General features: G+C 41.5%; 1 protein-coding gene across 1 annotated transcript in view; it reads left to right on the forward strand.

Moving 5' to 3' along the window:
- LOC129720825 (muscle calcium channel subunit alpha-1) overlaps nt 1-12,455 on the forward strand; it is a 1,271,065-nt gene that overhangs the window by 924,555 nt on the left and 334,055 nt on the right. The window lies entirely within an intron of this gene.

Genomic DNA, 12,455 nt, shown 5'->3' on the forward strand with positions numbered 1-12,455 from the left:
ATGGCAGAACTTTCAGTTGCCCTCCTGTCCTGTAACAATAACGCGCCTGGATTAGATAGAATCAAATTCAACTTGTTGAAGAATCTACCCGGCAATGCCAAGAGGCGCTTGTTGAACTTGTTCAATAAGTTCCTGGAGCAAAACATTGTACCGCAGGATTGGAGGCAAGTGAAGGTGATCGCCATCCAAAAACCAGGGAAACCAGCTTCTAATCACAACTCTTATAGGCCGATTGCAATGCTATCCTGTATCCGGAAATTGATGGAAAAAATGATACTCCGTCGTTTAGACCACTGGGTCGAATCAAATGGTCTACTATCAGAAACTCAATTTGGCTTCCGCCGTGCCAAAGGGACGAATGATTGTCTTGCGTTGCTTTCAACAGATATTCAGCTGGCGTATGCTCGTAAAGAACAAATGGCGTCTGCGTTCTTGGACATTAAGGGGGCTTTTGATTCCGTTTCTATTGACATTCTTTCGGGTAAACTTCACCGACAAGGATTTTCTCCAATTTTGAACAATTTTTTGCACAATTTGTTGTCCGAAAAGCACATGCATTTTACGCATGGCGATTTGGAAACTTTTCGCATTAGCTACATGGGTCTTCCCCAGGGCTCATGTTTAAGCCCCCTTCTTTACAACTTTTATGTAAATGACATCGACGAATGTCTGGCAAATTCATGCACGATAAGACAACTTGCAGACGACAGTGTAATCTCTGTTACAGGAGCCAAAGCTGCCGGTTTGCAAGGACCATTGCAAGATACCTTGGACAATTTGTCTGCTTGGGCTTTACAGCTAGGTATCGAATTCTCTCCGGAGAAGACTGAGATAGTAGTTTTTTCTAGGAAGCATGAACCTGCTCAGCTTCAAACACAATTAATGGGTAAAACGATTTCTCAGGTTTTGGTACACAAATATCTTGGTGTCTGGTTCGACTCTAAAGGCACCTGGGGTTGTCACATGAGGTATCTGATGAAAAAATGTCAACAAAGAGTGAATTTTCTTCGTACAATAACCGGACAATGGTGGGGAGCCCATCCAGGAGACCTTATAAGGCTTTACCAAACAACGATATTGTCTGTTATTGAATACGGGTGTTTCTGCTTCCGCTCCGCAGCAAACACACATTTGATCAAACTGGAGCGAATACAATATCGTTGTTTGCGTATCGCCTTAGGTTGCATACAGTCGACCCATACGATGAGTTTGGAGGTTTTAGCTGGAGTACTACCATTGAAAAACCGCTTCTGGAGCCTGTCTTCTCGTATTCTAATCAAATGTGAGGTCTTGAACCGTCCCGTGATTGAAAATTTTGAAAGGTTAATCGAACTTAATTCTCAAACCCGTTTTATGACATTGTATTTCAATCACATGTCCCAAAATATTAACCCTTCTTCGAATATTCCAAATCGTGTCGACTTATCAAATACTTCTGATTCTACTGTGTTTTTCGATACATCCATGATAGAAGAAACTCGTGGAATCCCGGATCATTTACGCGTGCAGCAGATCCCTAAAATTTTTTCCAATAAATATCGAAACATCAACTGCGACAATATGTACTACACTGACGGATCACTTCTTGATGGGTCCACTGGCTTCGGTATCTTCAATAACAATTTAACCGTCTCCCATAAGCTCGATAATCCTGCTTCTGTTTACGTCGCAGAATTAGCTGCAATTCAGTACACCCTAGGGATTATCGAAAAAATGCCCACGGACCATTATTTCATCTTTACGGACAGTCTCAGTTCCATTGAGGCTCTCCGATCGATGAAAGATGTTAAGCACTCTCCGTATTTCCTGGGGAAAATACGGGAACATCTGAGTGCTTTATCCGAAAAATCTACTCAGATTACCTTAGCGTGGGTCCCTTCTCACTGCTCGATACAGGGTAATGAGAAAGCGGACTCTTTGGCTAAGGTGGGCGCAACAAACGGTGATATTTATGAAAGACCAATTGCCTTTAATGAATTTTTCGCACTTGTACGTCAGAATACGATCATCAGTTGGCAAAATGCTTGGACCAGAGGGGAATTGGGAAGGTGGTTACATTCCATAATCCCCAAAGTATCGACGAACCCGTGGTTCAAGGGGTTGGATGTAGGTCGGGATTTCATTTGCGTGATGTCCCGGCTTATGTCCAATCACTATAGATTTGACGCGCTCCTCCGTCGTATTGGGCTCGGGGAAAGTGGTATCTGTGCCTGTGGTGAAGGTTATCACGACATAGAGCATGTGGTTTGGTCATGCCCTGTACACCGTGACGCCAGGTCTAAATTAATAGCTTCCCTGCAGGCCGAGGGTAGACAGCCGGCTGTTCCTGTTCGTGATGTCTTGGCGAGCCGTGACCTATCCTACATGTCCCTTATATACGTTTTCCTGAAATCCATCCACGCCCCAGTCTAGTCCCGTTCCCCTCCGTCTACACCCAACAAAACGACAAGAACACGTTTGAACCTTAAGCACAAAACCAGCAACCAGACCCCGCACAATAGAACCAGGACCCAAGGACTACGAGCCTCTGTCCCAACTCACGACATCGTGGCTCAGCAGAACGAATCCATACATGCCATTCGACGATTATCAGACGACCATTGAACAACAAAACACTGATTGGAAATCCCATGCTAGTTTTAAGTTAGACTTAATTTCAGCTCGTAGTCGGCAGCGAGGATAAAAAATTTGCTTTAGTTTTTAAGTCATCAGATATAATTGGCGCCGTTAAACATTAAATTGTATTTGTGCCGTGTCAAATAAATGTTATGTGAAGAAAAAAAAAACCCTAGGGCTGTATACCTAGTAGTATTTTTCCATTGGAATTGCTTTGTGCATTATTCCACGATCGATGTTTTGCATTTAAATAACCGATGATAAAAAATTTAGATTTATTTCTCGTGAGTTTTTATAAATCTCCCTTGAAATGATTTTTCTGCTCACCAGTGCATTGAAAAGGTAAATACACTGCGGCTATAAATAAAATACCAATATCTGTTTCGATTTCAATTCCCAAACTTTCAATAACCTTCGTTTCAAAATGGGGCATAACACGATGTTTTATTCGACGGTGGATGACTATTGCAACTCCACCTCCGGTAACATCAATTCTATAGAACCTGTGAACTATATAGTTGCTCCCTATCCTCCAGTTTTTGAAGCACCCCTTGTAACTGGGTTTGCATTTGCGTAGCTTGTATTTGCCCCTGTTGGCTCAGTTGAGCTAGCTGGCTCTCTCTCGCGTTCAATCTTTCTGTTAGAGCGGTGATCTCTAGTTGCAACTGTTCTATTTGTACGTGAGCCATGTCTTTATTCTTGTTAAATCTATCGCTTCTACTCATAAAATCTACTTTTGTTGGAAATCACTGGAAATCACCGATGTGGGTATTGAAATACTATGGCTCTATGTTTTTAATTACGTTCTTAAATATTCAGTATCTAAAAACTATTCACGATTGATTGATTTGATTCGATAAAATTACACTACATATATACAGCTGGAATTGTATACCACGCTGCTTGTACTACGTTCATTTATATTTGCTTTATTCTTTGGATGATGCTTTGCAACCTAGACTGTCACAATCTTCCATAGATTTTCTAAAGGATTCCGACTGACCAATCCGACGATTTTGTATTTTCGTTTGAAAATCATGTTCAATACTGTTTGTTCAGGAGCGTTATACTGCATAAAGATCCAGCAAAGTGGCATGTTTTCGTCGGCATACGGAAGAAAAATCGACCGCCAAGGTACTCAGGAGACTCTACTCTACTTCAAAAGCGACACGTTTTGCCAAGAACTGAATTTTATAAAAAGTTCTTAAACTAGAGTGCAACTTAATGGCACATCGTGTTTTGGTCGGATGAGTCGAAATTTAACCTTTTTGGTCCAAACGGTCAGCAGGACTCTCACCAGGACCGGTAAAAAATCGAATGCCGTTTACTGGCCCAAACATTGAAAGATTGCACCTAACACCAAGCCGTTCAAAGTCGTATTGAAAGGTCTCACCAACGATCAAACCGTTGATGATATCAAACTTACTTTAACAGAATTACTTCATTCGTTGTTTTGCTTTTGTCTCGATTAGACGCAAATTGTTTATCTCCGTTTGAGTTCGCAAAATAACAATACACGAGTTATCGTACGGGTGTTTTTTTTTGTCGATTAGTTCTTGTGTTGCGCGATAACAATAGACTGTTATATATCGGCAGAAACATCTGCACACTGGTAGGGGCAGGCTACCCCGCCAGTGATTCGATACGCAGCTGATATATCAGCAAGAATAATTCTCCCGCAACGCTGTTACCCCGCTAGCAGCACGGACCACCATACGATCGAGCGAGTGGAAGTCAACTACAAGTGGCATCTACAAGGTCGCGTGTAGGACACGGCCACTGCGTCTCAACACTAAGCTGGATCGTCATTGTTTGTTCTGCGGAGACGCTCGATTAATTCTACTATCAGCCGTGAGGTCGTGACTTAGACGTTCGGTGAAGTATTACCTTTAGAATTTTTACTATTATTATCAATATTATTACTATGTTATAATATTATTATTAATATTATTATTGATATTATTATTGTTATTATTAATATTATTACTATAATTATTATTATTATTATTATTACTATTGTTATTAGTATTAGTATTACTCTCTTTTTTTTGTTTGATCCATTGTAGATTGAAAAATTGTTTTTAAATTTAATATCAACTACTTGACCCCCCCCCCATATTCGAATATTTATCGTTTGTGTGCGGTAGAGCGTAACGCTCCCGCAAAATGGACGACATGCAGGTGCAACTTTTCCTGGATGTGGAAACAAACGGGGAAGAAATTGAAATTTCTCCCATCAGCTCACCCCTACCTTCGCCTGTGCCCTCCCCTTTGCCAAGTCCTGTACCAAGAGTACCGGAAGTACGGGTAAAAGCTTACCCAGATGCCGCTGGCGGTCCCTACGTTGTTTTTTCCGGGCCATAAAGAAGCCATTGAATATTATTCAAATTGGCAAAGACCTGGCAAAACATTTTTCGGCCGTAACCGAGATTACGAAGGTGAGGCCGAACAAACTGCGAGTTGTCGTGAGTAGCTTGAAGCAAGCAAACGAAATTGCTAGCTACGAGCTCTTCACGAGAGAGTATCGTGTGTACATCCCTGCCAAGGATGTAGAAATCGACCGTGTGGTTACCGAGGGGAATCTCACTGTCGATGACATTTTGCGTCATGGAGTTGGCTGTTTTAAAAACCCCTTGATGCAAAGTGTAAAGATACTGGATTGCAAGCAATTGCATTCAGTATCCATCGAAGAAGGGAAGAAGAAATTCCTTCCTTCGGATTCCTTCCGAGTAACATTCGCCGGATCCGCGCTGCCGAACTACGTCCGCTTGGACAGGGTTCGTCTACCTGTACGCCTGTTCGTACCGCGGGTCATGCATTGCCAAAACTGTAAGCAGTTAGGTCACACAGCCACCTACTGCTGCAACAAGGCACGCTGTAGCAAGTGCGGAGGCAATCATGCTGAGAACGCTTGCAGTGGGGATACTGAAAAGTGTCTTTATTGCGAGGGAACTCGGCATGACCTTCCGGCATGTCCCGCGTACAAACAGCGCGAGGAAAAAATTAAGCGTTCCCTTAAGGAACGATTAAAGCGCTCTTTTGCAGAAATGCTTAAGAGGGCTGAGCCACCCTTGACAGGAAACATCTTTTCCTTCTTGCCAACTGATGAGGGTACATCTGACGATCCCGCCGAAGGGTGTTCCTATGCCTTGCCAGAGGGATCTACGAAGAGGAGAATGCTCAACTCTCCTAATCTTTCTCGCAAAGGTCGTAAGATAACCCCTAGCGGAATGACCAATAAGACAACACAAAAAGGAAGCGGTGAAGAAAAACCGAAGCAAGTACCCCCCGGTTTTAATTTCAAATCAAACCAGGAGTACCCACCGCTTCCTGGGGCACCAAAAACCCCTCGTGCACCCATTTCTCGATCAGAAGATAAGAAAGAAACAGGGTTCATAAAATTTTCTGATATTGTGGACTGGATATTTAAAACATTCAACATACCAGATCCCCTACAAAATATTCTTCTTGCCGTTCTTCCTACAGTGAAAACCTTTTTGAAGCAACTAGCAGCAACTTGGCCCCTCATTTCAGCTATTATATCTTTCGATGACTAATACGGCAAAAGAGGTTAGGAATTTTTTCACTGTATTACAGTGGAATTGCAGAAGTATCATCCCCAAATTCGATTTATTTTCTCATTTGATGAATACATACAATTGTGACGCATTCGCGCTCTGTGAAACCTTTCTCAATCCGAAAAACAACGTAGGGACCGCCAGCGGCATCTGGGTAAGCTTTTACCCGTACTTCCGGTACTCTTGGTACAGGACTTGGCAAAGGGGAGGGCACATGCGAAGGTAGGGGTGAGCTGATGGGAGAAATTTCAATTTCTTCCCCGTTTGTTTCCACATCCAGGAAAAGTTGCACCTGCATGTCGTCCATTTTGCGGGAGCGTTACGCTCTACCGCACACAAACGATAAATATTCGAATATGGGGGGGGGTCAAGTGGTTGATATTAAATTTTAAAAACAATTTTTCAATCTACAATGGATCAAACAAAAAAAAGACAGTAATTTCCACGATTTTAACATTATTCGTCGAGATCGAGACTCACACGGTGGAGGGGTACTTTTAGGGATCAAAAAGTGCTATTCTTTTTTCAGAATCGACCTCCCCTCGATCTCGAATATTGAAGTTGTTGCCATTCAAACGAATATGAAAGGAAAAGACCTTTGCCTTGTTTCGTTATATATTCCCCCATCCGCGCGGATTGAACAGAAGCAACTCCTTGATATAGCAGAATTGCTTCCCGCACCTTTTATGATTTTGGGAGATTTTAACTCTCACTGTTCGCTATGGGGGTCGCTGTACGACGACAACCAATCTTCTTTAATTTGTAACTTGATCGACGACTTCAATATGACACTTTTGAATACTGGGGAAGCGACACGTGTACCTAATCCTCCAGCACGTGAAAGCGTGCTTGACCTATCCCTCTGCTCGACATCACTAGCGTTAGATTGCCAGTGGAAAGTAATCAACGATCCCCACGGTAGTGATCATCTTCCAATCGTTATATCAATTGCTAATGGTTCAACTCCCCCAACCCAATCAATATTTCCTACGACCTTACACGTAATATTGATTGGAAGCGTTATGAGTCTATTATAGCGGAATCTATCGAGACTCACGAGGAACTTCCTCCGGAGGAAGAATACGCGTTCTTAGCTGGCTTGATAATCGACGCCGCGACTCAAGCTCAGACGAAACCGATACCCGGGGTAACGATAAGACAGCGCCCTCCCAACAAATGGTGAGACAAAGAGTGCTCTGAGCTGTACGTGCGGAGGTCCGCGGCGTATAAGGACTACCGGGAGTACGGCACTGTCAACCTGCTTCGAAAGTACGAGGCACTGGGCAGGCAGATGAAGAGCTTAGTAAAGGCGAAAAAACGCGGGTACTGGCGGCGGTTCGTAAACGCGTTGTCGAGGGAAACAGCGATGAGCACTCTTTGGGATACCGCCAGGCGCATGCGGAACCGTGACGTTTCGAATGAGAGTGAGGAGTATTCAGATCGCTGGATACTCGATTTTGCCAAAAAGGTCTGTCCGGACTCTGTACCGGAACAGAAAACCTTTCGCGACGCGTTTATAGTAACTACGGAAGAGCCTCCATTTTCGATGTTGGAATTTTCAATGGCTCTCCTGTCGTGCAACAATAAGGCTCCAGGGTTAAATAGAATAAAATTCAACCTGTTGAAGAATCTACCCGACTCTGCAAAAAGACGCTTGTTGAATTTGTTCAACAAGTTTCTTGAGCTAAATATTGTTCCGCATGACTGGAGGGAGGTAAAAGTCATTGCTATTCGGAAACCCGGGAAACCTGCCACTGATTACAATTCATATAGGCCGATTGCGATACTCTCTTGCCTCCGAAAATTAATGGAGAAAATGATCCTCTTACGGTTAGACAAATGGGTCGAAACAAACGGTTTACTTTCAGATACTCAATTTGGCTTTCGCCGGGGCAAAGGGACGAACGATTGCCTAGCGTTGCTTTCTACTGAAATTCAAGTCGCATTTGCTCGGAAAGAGCAAATGGCTTCTGCGTTCTTGGATATTAAGGGGGCTTTTGACTCTGTCTCTGTAGAAGTTTTAAGCGCGAAACTTCATTCGCAGGGACTTTCACCAAATTTGAATAACTTTTTGCTCAACTTGTTGTCAGAAAAGCATATGTATTTCTCACCTGGCGATTCGACAACTTCCCGAATTAGTTATATGGGCCTTCTCCAGGGCTCATGTTTAAGTCCTCTCTTATATAATTTTTACGTCAATGACATCGATGAATGTCTTGCAAGTTCATGCACGCTAAGGCAACTTGCAGACGATAGCGTTGTATCCATTACTGGTAGCGAGGCTAGCGATCTGCAAGGACCATTGCAAGATATAGATATAGCTCAGCTGCAGCTCGTACTAACGGGTAAAACGATCTCTCAGGTTTTAGTCGCTAAATATTTCGGGGTCTGGTTCGACTCTAAATGCACCTGGGCTTGTCATATTAGGTATCTGACACGAAAATGCCAACAGAGGATTAATTTTCTTCGTACGATTACCGGAACCTGGTGGGGAGCCCACCCAGGAGACCTTCTGAGGTTATACCAAACAACAATACTGTCAGTTCTTGAGTACGGTTGTTTCTGCTTTCGCTCCGCTGCGAACACGCATATTTTGAAGCTAGAAAGAATACAATATCGTTGTTTGCGTATTGCCTTGGGTTGCATGCAGTCGACCCATACGATGAGTCTTGAAGTGTTAGCGGGTATTCTTCCGTTGAAACATCGTTTTTGGAATCTCTCTTACCGGTTGCTAATTCGATGCACAGTTATGAACCCATTAGTAATTGAAAATTTCGAGAGGTTGGTCGACCTTCAATCTCAATCCAGATTTATGACTTTATATTTTGACTATATGGCTCAAGATATTAATCCTTCTTCATACGATTCCTCCAATGTCGCACTTTTAGATACTTCTAATAATGCTATATTCTTCGACACCACCATGAAACAAGACATTTCTGGTAGCCCGGATCAATTGCGACCCCAAGAGATCCCTAAGATTTTTTCCAATAAGTTTAAACATGTTAGTTATGATAAAAGGTTTTACACTGACGGATCTAATCTAGATGAGTCCACTGGCTTCGGTGTTTTCCACGAAAATTTTACCGCCTCCTACAAACTCGATGCTCCTGCTTCCGTGTACGTCGCAGAACTTGCTGCTATTCAGTACTCTCTTGGAATCATCGAAACCCTACCCATAGACCACTGCTTCATCTTCACAGATAGTCTCAGTGCCATTGAGGCTCTGCGATCGATGAAGCCTGTGAAGCACACCCCGTATTTCCTGGGGAAAATACGGCGGTTTTTAAGTGCTTTAACAAATAAAAATTACCGGGTTACCTTAGCGTGGGTCCCTTCTCATTGCTCGATTCCGGGTAATGAAAAGGCTGACTCTTTAGCTAAGGTGGGTGCTATTGATGGCGATATTTCTGAAAGACCAATTGCTTATGATGAATTTTATAGCATTTTGCGTCAGAGAACACTCAACAGTTGGCAATCATCATGGAACTCAGATGAACTGGGACGGTGGCTACATTCCATTTTTCCTAAGGTATCGACGAAAGCATGGTTCAAGGGGTTGGATGTCGGTCGGGACTTCATTCGCGTGATGTCCAGACTTATGTCCAATCACTACACGTTAAACACGCATCTCTTTCGTATAGGGCTTGTAGACAGTAATCACTGCGTTTGTGGCGATGGCTACCATGACATCGAGCATGTTGTTTGGTCGTGTGCCGAATTCTGTGATGTTAGGTCCGAGCTTATAGATTCCCTCCGGGCCCGAGGAAAACAACCGAACGTACCCGTTAGAGACATTCTGGGAAGCGGTGAGCTCCAGTACATGACACAGCTGTACTGTTATTTGAAAAAGACTGACATTAAAATTTAATATTCTTTTGTCTATTTGTCAGAATACCCGTATACGACGCTGGAGACACGAACACGAAGAGCCTAAATCTATGTTTAAAAAACAAAAAAGAACACCAGTCGAAACACAAATAGATCGTATATCTTAATTAGTTTTAAGCAAGAATTGTATTTCCCTCCTCTCACCTTAAATCCCCACTAGCTCGTAGTCGGCCGCGAGAATAAATAAAAGGCCTCCCTCTTTTCCCTGCTAACGTAGAATTAATACGAATTGTACTTGGCTCAGTAAAACAGAAAATGTATCGTGCCGTGTCAAATAAACTAATTTTAAACCTAACAGAATTATTTGGCATAACTCCTACCCCAGTAATTCTAATGAAACAAAAATCACGAGGCGAAAACAATCAGAGAGCTGGAATTTCCCTTGTTAATTATTTAATTCATTTTAACAATTTGAAATTTTTTGACAAAGCACATGTTATCTATAATGTGTGAGTGAAATGGGAATTGTATCGAAAGTTTGGCGGAGGTGAAAAGCATATCACCCAATGTTGTATTTGCCAACGTTATGGCCATGGTTCAAAATTCTGTAACATGGACCAAAAATGCCTTATTTGTGGAGACTCTTCTCACAAAAAGGACACATGTCCTGTGAAAGAGAGTAAAAATTTTCGCTGTGCGAATTGTAACGGCAATCATATGTCAAATTTTTATCAATGCCCAGTCCGTTTAGCAATTGTTAAGGCAAGGTAAACAAAATTCAATTTCCCAATCAAAACAAACTTCAAAACAAAATTCTCCAAGCGTACCAGTACCGCCCACTTCTTCTACTACTTTGCATACTCGTTTAACATATGCACAGGTTACAAGTAGTTCTAACATTCTACCGCCTAATGTTGGTAGTTTGAAAATGACCGTTAATATGGGAGGTAAGCAAAACACGGTGGAAAATAAATCTACACCTATTACCCCAGCTAATATTACTACCGAAAATATTTTTTCTACTGTCAACTGCCTGGGGTCTATTACCGCAGGTAAACTTTCTTTTCTGCAACAAGCAATGTTCGATCTTATGAACGCCATGTTGCAGGCAAAATCAATGTTTGAAGCCATCCAAATAGGTACAAATTTTACAATTCAAATTGTTTCTAATTTAAAATTTAGCAACGATTTTAAATAAACTAATCAAAATTTTAAACTGGAATGCTCGCTCATTGAAGGCCAATGAAAATGAGATTTTAATTTTTTTAATAGTAAATAATGTGCATATTGCAATTATTACTGAAACATTTTTAAAGCCTAACATCAAATTAAAATATGACCCCAATTACGTGGTTCATAGATATGATAGGATTCAGGGTTCCGGCGGTGGAGTTGCAATTGTTATTCATCGCCGAATCAAACATCGTGCTCTTCCCCATCTTGAGACGAAAGCTATTGAAACTTTGGGAATTGAAGTTCAAACTGAACTTGGGATTTTATTTATTGCCGCAGCTTATTTACCATTCCAATGCACACGCGAGCACGAAAGTTATCTTGAAGGTGATTTACAAAAACTCACCAGAAATCGTTCGAAATTTTTTATAATCGGCGATTTTAACGCTAAACATCGTTCATGGAATAATTCTCAAAGTAATTCCAAGACAAAATATTATTCAATGATTGTTCTTCAGGATACTATTCTATTTTGTCTCGGAATAGTCCTACATGCTTTTCTTCTGTAAGAAACCCATCAACAATTGATTTGGTGCCAACAAATCAAAGTCATGTATGTAGTGATTTGATCACACATGCTGACTTTGATTCTGACCATCTCCCAATAACTTTTCTTCATCACATGAATCAGTTTTAAACCCTATGAGCTCTGTTTTTATTTATAACAAGGCTTATTGGAAAAGATACATATTGAGAGAAATTTCAATAATGAGCTTGATTTGCAAAACGAAGTGAATATTGATTCCGCTTTGGAAGCATTGAAATGTGCAATTATTGATGCCAGAAATTATTCTGTTCCAAAGGCTCAAGTGAAATTTGATTCACCAATAATTGACGAAAATCTTCTACTTCTAATTCGTTTGAAAAATGTCCACAGACGTCAATATCAACGTTCTCGTGACCCTGTTTTTAAAACTATTTATAAAGATTTACAGAAAGAGATTAAACATAGATTTACTCTTCTGAGAAATCAAAATTTTGAGACTAAAGTTGAAAAATTGAAACCATATTCAAAACCCTTTTGGAAGCTGTCGAAGATTCTTAAGAAATGAATGGACACCAACCGTTCCCTGCGATATTCTCTGTATCAATATAGAAAAAAAAATTGACAGGGTCTCCCGTCCCAATAGATCAATTTATTTTTGTTTCCATGAGCTTAGACTAATGTGATATCTCGAAGGTAAAAGCTTTCGGAAA

This window comes from Wyeomyia smithii, chromosome 2 (genome assembly GCF_029784165.1).
Source record: "Wyeomyia smithii strain HCP4-BCI-WySm-NY-G18 chromosome 2, ASM2978416v1, whole genome shotgun sequence".
NCBI classification, from domain to species: Eukaryota; Metazoa; Arthropoda; class Insecta; order Diptera; family Culicidae; genus Wyeomyia; species Wyeomyia smithii.